We start from the raw sequence: 15,152 nt of genomic DNA, 5'->3' as shown, positions 1-15,152 counted from the left end.
TCATTCATATAGGTAGATACATCCATAAGCTCAAGGCTTCATAACTATATTCAGCATTAGATTTTACTGGATTCAGGTTGTTCTTATTCTTTAGACATTAAGCAAAACCCTCACTCAGTTTTCTATTTAATGACAACTTTCCTGGTGATGAAAGGACTCCCATGCAACACTTCTTCATTCATCTATTTGTTTATGTAATTTTTAAATTATCTTTTTGGGATATTTAAATTTGTATTTAAGAAAATTCACACAAAATATATTCGCAATTCCCAGAGAACCACCTCCCTTACACCTGCACACTGTTGCACGTATTAGCGAACTCCTAAATCATTGTGGCATATTTGCAGCCTGTGACAACTCGTGCCCACTTCCTGGACCTTGCACTAGGCAACCATCAAAAAGATGATGACGGACAGCGTCCAACCACCAATACAGAGAGTGTTTAGTGATGCTGACAAGAGAATTCCTTTCACTTGCTCTTGGTATCCGGGTCCAATCTCATCCTGGTGCTCTCTGTTTCCTGTTAAGATTTATTTTGTGGTAATTATTTATTTATTCATTCATTCTGCCCTTCATTTACCCATTCATTCATTAATTCATTTGTTTACCTTTTCTAGCTTTCTTTGTGCATTCCCTCGTTTACTTTGTATGTTTTCCTTGCAGAGAAAAGTAAATGATTATTACCTTAATTGTTTAGGAGAGTAGGGTCCAGAGCCAGATTATCTGGCTTTATATTCCAGCTATTTTACTCAAAACCTCCATGATTTTGAAAAAGATTTTTAACCTCATATGGCACGCATTATTTTCTCAAAGTACTCTAACTGGGATGTTTATTGTTAGTGTTAAGATTAGTACTAACAAGTTCACATATCTAAGAAAACTTGTCATATATTGGATAATTAGTAGAAGTGGTAGCAGTGTTAAGAATAGCTTTCCTCATTTTAGCAAATAAGCCTGGCCAAGACAAGATGGTGTTAGGGTAATATTCAGGACTCTATGGAAACAAAATGGGGCAACTCAACTGGTCAGGTTTTCCGCAGTTATTCCTGTGAATTTATACATTGGACACTTTCAGCTATCGTGTAGAAAATGTCAGTTCTCATCACAGTGAATATTTGCACTGAACATGATTTTTGTCGTTAACACTGACCTGATAGAGCCTGGACCCTAAGTCATTATGAAATGTTGATTTCCATCACACCAGAAATCAGGAACCTGTTTGAGTAGCATTATGAAAGGAATTCTTGAAATATGTACATTTCTGTTTTCACTATGACTTGTTTTTCATCAGCGGAAATCTCAAAAATGGGCTGAGTTTTAATTTAACAACATATATTTACCTCATTATTCACTTTAACGAGGACAATCTAACCAGTAAAATTAATAACACTTTGCAACTTCTACCCAGGACATGGTAAAGGAGTAAATATACACTGCCATGAAGAGTCAGTTTCCCTGGGTCAGCCGTAACACAGAAATGTTAGTGGCGAAAAACTCTTGGGTTTTCCAGTACATGGCAAAGGGAAACCTGCCTTTATTGACTCTCAAATGACAACAGAATAGAGCCCAATACGAACAACACACTTCCTAAGATGGCATACACCAAAACAGAGGTAGCAGTGGTTTGCAGACTTGCTTTCAGAATATTTTCCCTATATTATTTAAGTGGAACTCACAGTAGGGATTTTAGGCTATCCCCATATTCACGTGGAGTTCAACAAAAATAATTGAAATGTTGAATTCATCTTCTCTCAGGGGTACCCACCTAGGGAAGAGGGCAGCAACCCCTCCCCACATTGACATTGCAAGTCAACCGTGGTTTTCCCCTATGGATTCTCCTTTGCCTGAGCACATGCCCGTGGGCCCCACGCACATTCTGTCTCCTGGCTCAGGGCTTAACAGCTGTCATAACCCAATTCTTGAAGGGCATGAGATGGTGAGGACATGAGAATGATGAACACCCCTGTCCTTAGTCAGGCAGAAGATTTAATTGACTTTGTGTACAGAGAATAATTTTTGACAGTTTCACGACAAAGAATAAGTAAGTTCGTGCTCCACAAAGAGATCGGTAATTGAGAGGGAGTTATAAATGGTTTTAGTACTAGAGGGAGAAGAACATGCCATGCTTTGAGTGTCACATGGAGCTTACAAATCTAATGTAGAGTTGTTTATACTGTGCCCCTGGGAAGAATGTGGACAAAGGACATTAACATCTTTGGGATGATTATAAGTTATGATATCATCTACGCTTCCTTTCATTCTGAGGAGGGTTAGTAAATTTTTACATGTCTCGGTCACGAGACATTTTATTTTACTAATTTTACTAAAAACCGAAGTGATGAGAAATTAGAAACATACGTTCTGGGGACGTACACTATGGCATTGCTATTGTAAGCAGGAATTTTTTTTACAATTGACTATGAAATTGGCCATTGCTTCCCGCTAACCTGCGAACATACTGAAAACTTTTAATTTGAAAGACGTATTTAGAGCTGATTGTGTTCTTTTCACAAAATATCTAACTTCTGGTCTGGGTTATCAGCAGGTAACATATGGGGTCACATTCCAGTTTAATTATGTTTTGATTTTGTGTTTCTCTTCATGCAGAGGGAATACAAGAAAAGAAAGGTGAGTGATATCTCTTCCTATCTTAGGCTATACTTGATCGTTCAAAATCCATTAATATCCTTTAAATGAATTTTGGATTCATCATAGGAAAATCAGAACTTTCACGTAAAGAAATGCTCACTGCTGTTGTAAAGCCCTGCTGAACAGAACATGCTGAGTGTTTATAGCTATGACAGAATAATTGTTTCCATCTTCTCTGTTGTACCTGTGTTCCCTCTCGTCCTGATACTCTCTGCTTCATTTCTCAAATTATCTATTTGTGACGATGATTTCTTCATTTGTTCATTCATTCATTCAATCATTCATTCCTTCATTCATGTGTCTTTTATCTCAAAGGCAGAGAGAGAGATGTTATCGTTAGATTAACATTTTAAAGAAGTGGGCTCTAGACACAGACCGTCTCGGTTCAGGGTCTAGCTTATTTCTTAGAACTTTCATGATCTTGTGAAGCTTTTTCACCTCGTTAGGCATGATTCTTCTCCATTTGAAGAAACCTCTAATGATGGCATTTCGTTTTTAGAAAGTTCATGCATCTAAAGCTCTCAATGTCTTGAGTTATTAATGGAAGCAGTAGCAGTTTTAGTAAAAGTAGCTTTCATGGATTTAGTTATTGAACCTGGAAAACCCAAGATTGATTTAAGGAAATATATAAGACTGCTTGCATAGAAAATGGAACAACTCAACCTATCTAGTTTTCACCCTGGTCTTCTTCTGTACTTGCTTTTGTTTCTGTTATCCTATATTAAACATGCCTAGATCCCACTAAACCTTACATTACAAAATAAAACAGATATCCATATGTCCCAGGCCGATCAGTGCCCAATTCTCCCACAACATCTTTTCTTAGCGTCGTACATATGTTGCATTTAATGAAAACATTTTGGATCACTGCTATGCTGCATGGATTGTAGTTTACATTGTGGATTGCACTCTCCCTCAGTCCATTCAGTGGGTTCGAGCAGGATATACAATGTCCAGCATCTGTCCCTGCGATATCACTCAAGAGAACTCCAAGTCTTAAGGTCTCCCCTTACCACAACTCTTCTTCCCTCTTCCCACCCTCAGTAACTCTGTGGCCACGATATCCACATCTTCTGTGAATTTTTTAATTGGACACTTTCAAGTATAACCTAAGAAATATAATTCCTCATCTGACTGAATTGTTCTACTACATATGGCATCAGAGTTTTATTGACGTTTATATTGCCTGCTCCTAACTAAACATAATAAGTTGTCATAACACCAAAAATCATTAACTTATTCCCGGAGATCCAGGAATGGAATTGTTGATAATTTTTACCTTTGACTTCATTTATCTGCTAATATCAATTAATTTTTTACAAGCTGAACAAATCCAAGAAGAGTGTGAATTTTTAATTGAACATTTCATATTCATTTCATATTTCCCTTTGTGGAAAACAATTCCTTGGAGAAATATGATAACACAATTCAGGCTGTGTACAGGCCAAGATTACGGGCTAAGTTTACAACCCTGGTGAATCTGTGTTACCTGATACAGTCTCCACGCAACAAAGTAATTTGAACAAAAATATTCTCAATTTCAAAGACCACACTCCACACCTAGTTTAAGCTGGCTAGTGCATGGAGACAGAAACCGAAACGCATATCTGACTTGGTTTTCCAATACATGGGAAAGGTAAGTGTCCATTTAATGGCTCTGAAATAACACTGGAGAACTGCCCCATTGTACACACTACCTGTCCTATGATGTGATGTCAGAAAAACGGAGTCAGCAGTGGAGTTGCAGACTTGCTTTCAGGTAGTTTTCCTATCATATTTAAATGCTTCTTACATCAGAATTTTTGGGGTATCCTGTATCCAAGTGGAGTGTGACCAAAGAAATTGAGTAGGTGAATTTATATTCTCTCAAGTGGTCCCCAGCAGCCACCCCTTCACACACGAATATTACAGGTCAATTCTGGTTTTCCCCTACGGATTCTCCTTTGCCTGAACACATGCCCTCCATGAGCAGTGCATATGCTCTGTCTGGGCTCAGGGCTCGCCAGCTCTTACACCCCAATTCTTGGTGGGCATGGGATGGAGAGGATATGACACTGAAGAACACACCTGGTATATAGTCAGGCATAAAATTTATTTGGACTTCTGGTCAAGTAAGGATCTTTGACAGTTGCAGGCCAAAGAATTAGTATGTTAATGCCTCACAAATATTTGAAAATGTGATGTGATTTATAAGTGGATTCAGAGCAAGCATATTCCATGGGGAGAAAAGAGTTCCTTTTAGGGATACACGAAGGTTAGAAAGTCGTGTGGAGATGTTTTTACTGAACCCCTAGGAAAGAGGTTGACAGAGGACATTATTAGAGAGGGGAAGATTATACTTTTTGATGTCATCTATGCATTCTTACCCTTCGCGGTAGGATAATTAAATTAAACCTACGCCTGGGTCACAATGGCTCCTAAGTGCTGAGGAGCTAGCGGGACCTTGGGAACCTCACTAATACGTTGATAATGTAAGCAGGAAATTTTCTTGCAATTCATCTTGAAATTGTCCATTGCTTAGTAAGTATGGAAAATTTTAGTCTCAACATTCCCGTTTACGGAGCCATTTATAGTTAATCCTGATTTTACTAAAAATATATTATTTCTGGTCTAGAATACCTGCAAGTAGTATATGGAGACACATGCTAACACATTTTTGTTTATACCTTTATCTTTTCTCTACGCAGAGGAATTGAAAAAAGAGAAAGGTGAGTGATATTTATTTTTGTTTTACACAGTATTTGGTCCTTCAAAATCCAATACAAACCAGAAATGAAGTTTTAAATTAACCAAAGGAAAAGTCAAACCTCAGTGTTCAGGAAATGCTGTTTGATGCCGTGTAATAGTGTTGTGTGGCAATGAAAACAACTTTGGCTCTTTGTAAAATTGTAAATATGAATTTCATCAGAGAGATAGTTGTTGGGGTTAAATGTAGGTTGAGATGTGTCAGTTTGAGCTATATGAGGACTGGGATTCTGAGTTCTTTCATCTACCTCATCTTTCTGATTTCACTGATCCCTTGTGCATTTAGATATGAACAGTCTAGTATGTTTTGGGGGCTTGAGAAACATTACAAGGAAAAAGGGAAAAAATTCCATGAAATGCCACATAACTTTAGACATGCAAAGAGTTTTGAACTTCATAGGAAGTGTACACAAGTATTATACTGAAATCACACATAAATCCCCTCATTTCACCTACACAAAGTTACCCTATTATTGATCTCTCCGACCAGTGTGGAATATCTTGTGCAGGTGACAAATCCTACTAACCTTTTCTTATTTCTGCCCCTCCCTCTCCCCCCTACCCTGTTGTTTTGGGTTTCTGTGTCCATTCGTTCCTTGATCTTCTGTATCTATTTCTCTTTGTGTGTTCTCTTCTTGGTTTTCTCTTCCAGGATTCCTCATTCTATCCTGGGGACCTCTGATGTGGAGAGAGATTCCCTGTCACTTGTACCTCCTCAGTGCCTGCTCTGGGCTGGGCTTCACCTGAACTCTCCTCTTCATCTCTCTTTTGTTGCCTTATCCTTTTGCTGCATGACTCCCCTGCACTGGCACTTGGTTACCACGCAGGCACTCAGCTCACCGGGGGGCACTTGCACAGGCACTCACTCAGCTCGCCATGTATGGAGTTGGTTCACACTGTCCAGTTCTTTGAGCTGGCCCTAGACAACTAAAAAAGTAACGATGATAGATCGTTTCCCCCCCAAATGCAGGAAGTGTTTGCAGCTACTGACAGGATAATCCCTTCCATCTGCGCTGTCATATCTGGGTCCCTTATCCTCTAGTGATCCTCATGTTTTTCTTTAAAGTTTTATTCATTCATTCATCCATTCCCACATGCTTTCCCTCATTGATTTTTGTTAATCTCAAGATGTAGAATATTTGTTCTAATATTAATTTTGTAGAGGAGTAGACTGTAGGTTCGGATTGCCTGAGTTTAAATTTCAGCTCTGATGATTAGAAGCTTCATGATTTCGTAAACATTTTTAACTTTTTGGAAATTAAAAGAAATTTTAGAGAGTGTAATAATGGTATTCATGACATAGACTTGTAATCAGTATTAAATTTTCATATATCTGAAAATCTTGAGTCCTGTTGTGTCATTAGTATGAGTGGCAAAAGTAGTGGCAATAATAGCTTTTGTTGGTTTAGTTGCTGAACCTGGAAAAGACAAGTGTTTTTAGGCAATATTCAGGAATCCATGAAAACAAACAGATCAATGCTACATATACAGTGTTCATTTAGGTCCTTCTGTGAATTTATACATGGGACATGTACATGGTTTTGTTATTATATCTATGTAGACACAGCCGGGTCCTCACTAATAGTGAAATGTTGATTGTCACAACCAGAAAAATCGTCTCCATGGAGAGCTCGATTTATGAAATGCCTTTTGATATTAAATACTGTTCTGTATTCACTGTTATCCACTAATTTCCACTTCTTTTTTTTATCAGCTGTGCGCTCCCTGGTAAAGAAATTAGGTAAGCGTCCATTTGGTGTTTTATATTTACCTGGATGATTCCTTTTAGGGAAGACAATTTTATAGTGCGAGTGAATAACACAATTCCACATCTGTCCAAGATTTGGTTGTGATCTAAATTTATACTAGCCCTTATATGAAGGTTTCAGTTTTACTTGTTTGAGTGTCTACACACCAACCTTACTGGACCAAAAATATTTTGAACTTCAGAGTCCACACTCCAGCCCCAAATTCAACCACCTGGGCCATGGTGTCCGAAACCAATGTGCGCATACCATTTGGTGCTCTCAATACGTAGGGAAAGTGAGGCCACCCTTTATTGCCTCTGCAACGAAAAAGGAGAGCTGGCCCCCTGCACAAAATACATCCCTTAGTATTTGATAAACAACAAAGGCAGGCTATCAGGGCTTTTGCTGAGTTGCTGCTAGATTGTTTTGTTTATCTTCGTTAACTGCTCCTCCCAGCAGAGTTTGTGCAGCATCCACATACTCACGTAGTGTTCCACACTGTCAATAGTGTAGGTGACCCTATGCTCTCTCCATGGTCCCCACCACCTCAAGAAGACAGCCACCACTTCCCACTTGGATAAACAAGTCAACCCTGGATTTCCACTGTGGACTCGCCTTTGCATGAGCACATGCCCACAATGAAAGAGCGGTCATGCTGTCTCCTGGCTCAAGGCTTGCCAATGTTTTAAAACCCACTCCCGAAGGGCATAAGATGTTGAGGCTATGGGAACAAAGGACATACATGGCCTCTGGTCAGGCCATAGCTTCTTTGGTACCTGTGGACAAGGCACTGTGTTTCACAGTGGCTAGTCAAAGAATAAACAAATTTGCAACTGCCCAAAGAGAAGAGAAAATGAGACGTGTATTTAAGTGTTTTCAGAACAAGAGCACTCCATCGCGTAACAGAAAATGAGTTCTTGATATTGTCATGTGAAGCTTACACATGGGGTGGGAGATGTTTTTACAGCACTCTTAGGAAGGATGTTTACACGGGACATTAACTGCTTTTGGAAGATTATAGTTTATACCATCTATGCATTTTCCCCTTCTGTGGAGTGTTATTAAACTTTAACTTATATCTAAGGTCAAGCGGGCACCTATGTGCTGAAGACTTAGGAGGACCTGAGCCACTCACACTAATACATTCCTAATGTAAGCAGGAATGTTTATTACGATGGACCATGAAATTGGCTATTGCTTGCTACGTATGTGAAATTATATTGACTATATTTTGTCATAAAGATGTAGTAGTTGGTAGTTTTCTTCTTTTTATTAAAACATGAAACTGTTCTAGACTATCGGGAGGTAGCCTATGGGGATGCTTTTTTTAAAACTTATTTTTCTACTTTATTTTATTTTAAATGTTACATTTAAAAAATACGAGATCCCCATATACCCAACTCTCCCTCTCTAACATAATTTTTGATAAGTTTTTCTTTTTTTGGAGACAATAGAAAAGAATGATGATACTATTTGTTTTTGTCTTAAACAGTATTTGAACTTCAAAATCCAATATTACCTATATTTGAGGTTTAAATTAACTACAGAAAAATCAGTCCTCACAGTAAATGAATTGCTTATTGATGTTCTAAAATTGTGTTGAGTGTGAAGATAATATCTTTCATCTACTTGTAAAATTGTAAACGTAAGTTTCTCAAGATAAAAATAGTTTTTAGTCTCTAATGAAGGTTAAGATCTGTCAGCTTGTCCTCTGCGAGGATTGGGACTCTGAGTTCTTTCATCTGCCTCATTCTATAAATCATTCAATCATTCCTTGTGCATCACTTTTCAAGTATGTGGTTCCCCTGTGCAGTGAAGTCTCTATTATGGAATAGATTTAAAATTACATATACAAAATAAATACCAAAGTAATATTCTAATGAGGGTCATGAAGAGGAACTTTGGTGTAACAAGAATATACACTAGTGGGATTTGGCCTGTATATGAGGTCATAGATTTTCTGAAGAAATGCTAATGCAACTGAGATCAGTGTTAATGAATAAAACAGGAAGGTCAATGATAGCCCATCACGTGCAGGGCAAGGGGTATAAAGCACACTACACTCTGGGTTGAGCAAACACATGTTTCTATCAGGTTGACATATATTGTCCAGCGAGTTCTGCTGCAGAAAACACAGTCAAGACTAAAATGATTGTAGTCAAAGTCCAGGATAGGCAAAGTTTCTTTGGGTATGCTAAGAGTTTTGAGGACTACAGGCAAAGGAACATCATGAATAGGTTTATATTTTAAAATGCCATTTGTATCGAGTACCAAGAATGGATTAGATGATTACAGTGATATGGTTGCAGAGGGAAAAGTTAAATGGAATCCCCTTGGGAGATATACTCATAAAAATAAATAGGTCCAAAGTGCAATTCATGTTAACATTTAATATTCAATGTAAGTTTTTCAGAGTCACAAACTGCATTTATTATTTGGTCATTATGCAAATCCTTCAGTCAGTTACATTTTTAATGAAAATTTTTCCAGTGAAGAATGAATTCCCTCTAACTCTATTTTTTTTAGTTAGCTGTTTATTTATATTTTAAACGTAACTTTTAGAGAATTTTAGGTTTACATTTGAGGAAAAATGCACAAAAATTATAAGGAATATACATATAGCCCCCTCCGTTACAACACCACACAGTTACCTGTATTATTTAACTCCTAAATTATTGCAGTGTATTTCAGACAGGTGACAATTCCTACTGTCCAGTTTTATAGGATCCTGTTAGAAAACTGAAAAAATGATGCTGATGGACTGCTCCCGTTCCTAAAATGGGGACTATTTGTAGCTGAAAAATGTATAATTCCTTCTACCTGCTTTGCGGTATCTTGGTCCTCTCTCATCCTGGGTCCCTCTCTTAACTTTTAACATTTATTTAATTATTTATGAATTTATTTACCCGTGTTTATTCATCCTTTCATTCATTTCCTCAGTCATTTCAGTTTATCTCAAGGCAGAGAAAAGAGATTACTAGATATGTTTCTAAGTCCATAGGCTATAGATTCAGAATATCTGGGTTCAGATTGCAGCTCTATTACTTAGGAGGATCATGATTATGCAAAAGATTTTCAACTTCCTATGGCATATTTTTTAATTTTAAAAAGACTATAATAATGGTATTTATGAATACAGTTATACTCAATATTAAAAATTTCATATATCCAGAAGATTGATATATATTGAGTTATGAATGGTACTGGTAGTAGAAGGAGTAATAATAGACTTGATGGTTTCAGTTATTTAGCTGGGAAAGTCAAGGTGGTTTTAAGGCAATATTCAGGAACTAGGAAAAATAGAATAGATGAACTCTAACTATCGGGTTTTCCCTCAGATCCTTCTGTGAAGTGATCAATTGGACAAATTAAAATATCATGTAGGAAATATCATTTATCATCAGACTAAATTATTCAACTCCACAATTTTTTTTCACTTATATTGAACAAGACACAGCCTGGTCCTAATTAATCATAAAATGTTGATTTCCATAGCACCAAAACACATTCCTTGTTCAAGATCTATGAAAGGAATTTATGATATTAGTTCCACTTCTATTTCCACTATTACCTGCTAAGTTTCATTTAGTTTTTGAATCAGCTGAACTCTCAAAGGAATGTGTTAAGTTTTAATTTAGTGTTTTATATTGACCTGGTAAATCCCTTTAAGGACGACGATTTCACAGAGAAAACAAACACAATTCAGGTCTGAACAGGGAATTGGTAAGAAATAATTTGCAGTACTCTGATGAATAGGTTTTACTTGATCCATTCTCCACAAACCAAAGTTACTGGAATAAAATTATTTTGATGTTCAAAGTCCCAACTAAACCCCAAAATCAAACTTAACCAGGCCGTGGAAAACAAAAAAAAAAACAAAATACACATGCCATTTAGTTTCACCAGTACATGGGCAATGGGAGCCACCTATTATTGGCTCTGAGATGACACTGGGGAATGCCCCTCCTTGCACACACTATAATTCCTAATATGCGATACAGCATGAATAGAGTGAACAAGGTTTGCAGATTGCTTCCAGACCATTTTCCCTGATTTGGTTAATGGCAACTCCCATTATGGATTTTTGAGGGCATCCCCATACTCACGTGGAAGTCCACCACTGTCAATCACGTAGGTGACCCCATACTCTCTAAGTGGTCCCAATTGTCCAAGAGGGCACTCACCCCTTCCAGCATGGACATTGCAAGTCAGCCATGGATTTCCGCAATGGATTCTCCTTTGCCTGAGCATATGCCCACAATTGCCAGGATTCATTCGGTCTTCTAGCTCATGGATCACCAGGGCTACACAAAGAGATGAGAAAACAAGAGGTGACGGACAAGTGGTTTCAGAACAAGGGCATTCCATGGGAAGGAGAACAGAGTTCCTTCGAGGGTGACATGAAGATTACAATTCAGATGTGGAGATGTTTTTAATGCACTCCAAGGAAGTTTGTTTTCAAAGGACTTTAACAGCTTTAGGAAGATTATCGTTTATGATATCTATATTTTCTTCCAATCTCAGGAGGGTTAATAAAATTTTACATGTGTGTAGGTCATGTGGGAACCTAAGTGAGGAGAAATTAGGGGGATCTGGGGAACCTACACTATTACATTGATATTGTAAGCAAGAATTTTTCTTAGAATTGGTCATGAAATTGTCCATTGCATCCTATGAACCTGACAGCATATCCACAACATTTAATTTGAAAGAGGTATTTAGAGCTGATGATCTTGTTTTCACAAAATATCTAATCTCTGGTCTGGCTCATCAGCAGGTAGCAAATAGGGTCACTTTCTAGTATAATTACATTTTGATTTTATATTTCTATTCATGCAGAAGGAACAGAAGAAAAGAATGGTGAGTGATATTTCTTTCTATCTTAGGCTGTATTGGAGCTTTCAAAATCCATTAACATCTCTTAAATGAATTTTAAAATTATCATAGCAAAACCAGAACTTACAGATAAAGAAATGCTTATTGATCTTGTAAAACAGTGCTGAACAGAAAATGCAGAGTGTTTGTAGCTACTGACGGAATGATTGCTTCCATCTTCTCTGTAGTCCCCCGGTTCCCTCTCCTCCTGGTGCTCTGTGATTCCTTTCTCAAATTATTTATTTAGTTGTGACAATGCTTATTTCTTTATTTGTTCATCCATCCATCCATTCATTCGCTCATTCAATCATTCATCCTCAAGACAGAGAAAAGTAAGCGATTATCAGATTCACTATTGAAGGAAGTGGGCTCTAGACTCAGATGGCCTTGGTAGAATTCTAGCTTATTTATGAGAAGTTTCACGATTTTGTGAAAGATTTTTCACCACATAAGGTATGATTTTTCTGAATTTGGAGACTATAATGATTGTATTTATGTTATTAGAAGGTTCAAACATCTAAATCTCCACATCTCTTCAGTTATTATTAGAAGCAGTATTAGGTGAAGTACTGGTAGCTTTCCTGATTTTAGTTATTGAACCTGGAAAACACAAGATGGATTTAAGAAAATATACAATTTTCTTTGGCAACAAACTGGAACAACTCTATCTAGTTTTCACCCAGTTCTTTTTTCTTTAATTCTTTTTTTTTTTTTGGTTATCTTTTTTAAAAGATGCATAGATACACAACAAATTGTATTAAAAATATAAGGGGTATCCATACAGCCCACTCCCCCACAGCACCCAATTCCCCCACAACATCTTTTATTAGTGTTGTACATTTATTTCATTTGATGAATATATTTGGGAGCACAGCCACACAGCATGGATTATAGTTTACATTGTAGTTTACACTCTCTCTCAGTTCATTCAGCGGGTTATGGCAGGATACATAATATCTAGCATCTGACCGTGACATATAATTCAGGACAACTGCAAGTCCTTAAAATGCCCCCATATCATGACTCTTCTTCCCTCTCCCTGCTCTCACTAAACCTCTGTCCACTGTATCCACGTCTTCCGTGATTTTTAAAATTGAACAATATTAATTTTAATGTAGGAAGTGTAATTCCTCATCAGATTGAATTATTCTACTGCATTTATTTTTGGAGTAATATTATCATTGACATTGCCTCCTCCTAACTAATCATAAAATGTTGTCATGACACCAACAATCATTACCTTGTGTCTGGAGAGTTAGTAAAGGAATTGTTGATATTATATAACTTTTGACTTTCATTTATCTCCTAATGTCTATTAATTATTATGAGCTGAATTATCAAAGACAATTTTGAGGTTTTAATTGAATATTTCACATTCACCTCCTATTTCCCTTTGAGGAAGACAATGCCATGGAGAAAAATGAAAGCACCATTCAGGCTGTGTACAGAACAGGGTTCACCGCTAAGTTTATAATGGTGATGAATCACGTGTACCTGATACAGTTTCGACACAAAAAAGTAATTTCAAGAAAATATTTTCAGTTTCAAAGATCACACTCCCCGACGCCTAGATTAAGCTTAGTAGGACATGGAGACAGAAAGCAAAGTGCACATCCGATCTTGTCTTCCCAGTACATGGGAAAGCTAATTGCCCATTTCTTGGCTCTGAAATAACACTGGAGCAACGGTCCCATTGCAAGCACTCCCTGTCCTAAGATGTGCTACCACGGAAATGCAGTCAGCAGTGGGTTTGCAGACTTGCTCTCAGATTGTTTCCCTGTCAGATGTAACCGGTACTCACATCAGGGTTTGGGGAATATCTCCACATTCACGCGGAGTCTGGCAAAAACCAATTCATGAGGTGACTTCCTGTTTCCTCAGGGGCTTCCACCAGCCCAAGAGGGCAGCCGCCCCTCCCCATATGGACATTCCAAGACAACAGTCCATTTCCCCCCTGCACTCTCCTTGGCCTTAACAGGTGCCCACAAGGCCCAGGGGACATTCTGTCTCTCGGTTCATGGCTCACCTGTTCCTTCTTACAACCCAGTCCAAGAATGGCATGAGACTGTGCCGCCATGAGAACAGAGAAAACCAGAGCTTTCAGTCAGTCATAAGCTTCATTTGGAGTTGTAGACAGGGAAGCAAGAATCTTTGACCATGGCAGGCCAAAGAATGAGGCAGTAAGTGCTAGACAAAGATATCCGAAAATGAGAGGTGAGGTGGAAGGGGGTTCAAACAAGGACATTCCATAAGGAGAGGAATATGTTTCCCTTAGGGGCATAGTAAACGCTTGCAAAACTTGTGTGGAGAAGTTCTTACTGTGCTCTTGGAGGGCTTTTTACAAAGGAAACTAACAGATTTGGGAAGATTATGCTTTAGGATATCATCTATGCATTCTTACCCTTCTGGGGAGCATTATTAAATTTTAACTTCTGTGTGGGTTGATGCTGGCACCTAAGAGCTGAAGAAACCGTAGCACCTTGGGGACTCTCACTATGACATTGATAATGTAAGTAAGAGACTCCCTTACAAGTCAAGGTGAAAGAGACCATTGCTTAAGATTTCGGTGAAATGGTATGGAAAACTAGAATTTTTCAGGGGTCTTTATAGCCCATTTTCTTATTTTAATAAAAAGAGGTAACATCGGGTCTTGATTATTTGCAACCAGAGTATGGGAATACTTTCTAACGCAATTCTGTTTTTATCTTCATTCAGAGAAAACAGAAAAGAAAGACAATGGTGAGTGATATTTATTTTTTGTCCGAGATAGTACTTGAACCTTCAAAACCCATGAATCTTCACAAATTGAGCTTTAGAGATGGTAAAGGGAAATCAAAACTCAGGGATCATGAATGCTTTCCCATATTGTAAAATAGGGTTTTGTGGCAGCTGAAGTAAATTTCGCCTATTTGTAAACTTGTAGATGTTAATTTCTCAACACTGAGTTACTGTGCGGGTTAAGTAGAGGTTAAGATGAGTCAGCCTGCGCTATGCCATTACCGGGACTCTGAGTTCTTTCATCTGCCTCATTGTTTTCAAGTTCCCTGATTCCTTGTCATGTGGAAATAAACTCGCTGATGTGTTTTTGGAGTTTGAGAAACATATTTGGAAAGAGAACACAAAGGAGAAATATCC

General features: G+C 37.8%; 1 long non-coding RNA gene across 1 annotated transcript; it reads left to right on the top strand.

The window, feature by feature from the left end:
• The first annotated feature begins 2,606 nt into the window (after positions 1-2,606).
• Positions 2,607-14,756, top strand: LOC131276734 (uncharacterized). The gene is made up of 5 exons (XR_009184125.2): positions 2,607-2,628; positions 5,337-5,357; positions 7,109-7,135; positions 11,982-12,002; positions 14,733-14,756. It is a non-coding gene; the product is annotated as an uncharacterized lncRNA (long non-coding RNA).
• Positions 14,757-15,152: the final 396 nt, after the last annotated feature.

The sequence above is a fragment of the Dasypus novemcinctus genome, chromosome 30, assembly GCF_030445035.2.
Source record: "Dasypus novemcinctus isolate mDasNov1 chromosome 30, mDasNov1.1.hap2, whole genome shotgun sequence".
In the NCBI taxonomy this organism is placed as follows: domain Eukaryota; kingdom Metazoa; phylum Chordata; class Mammalia; order Cingulata; family Dasypodidae; genus Dasypus; species Dasypus novemcinctus.
The sequence above is the reverse complement of the archived record's forward strand: the minus strand, read 5'-3'. Positions and strand labels throughout refer to the sequence as shown.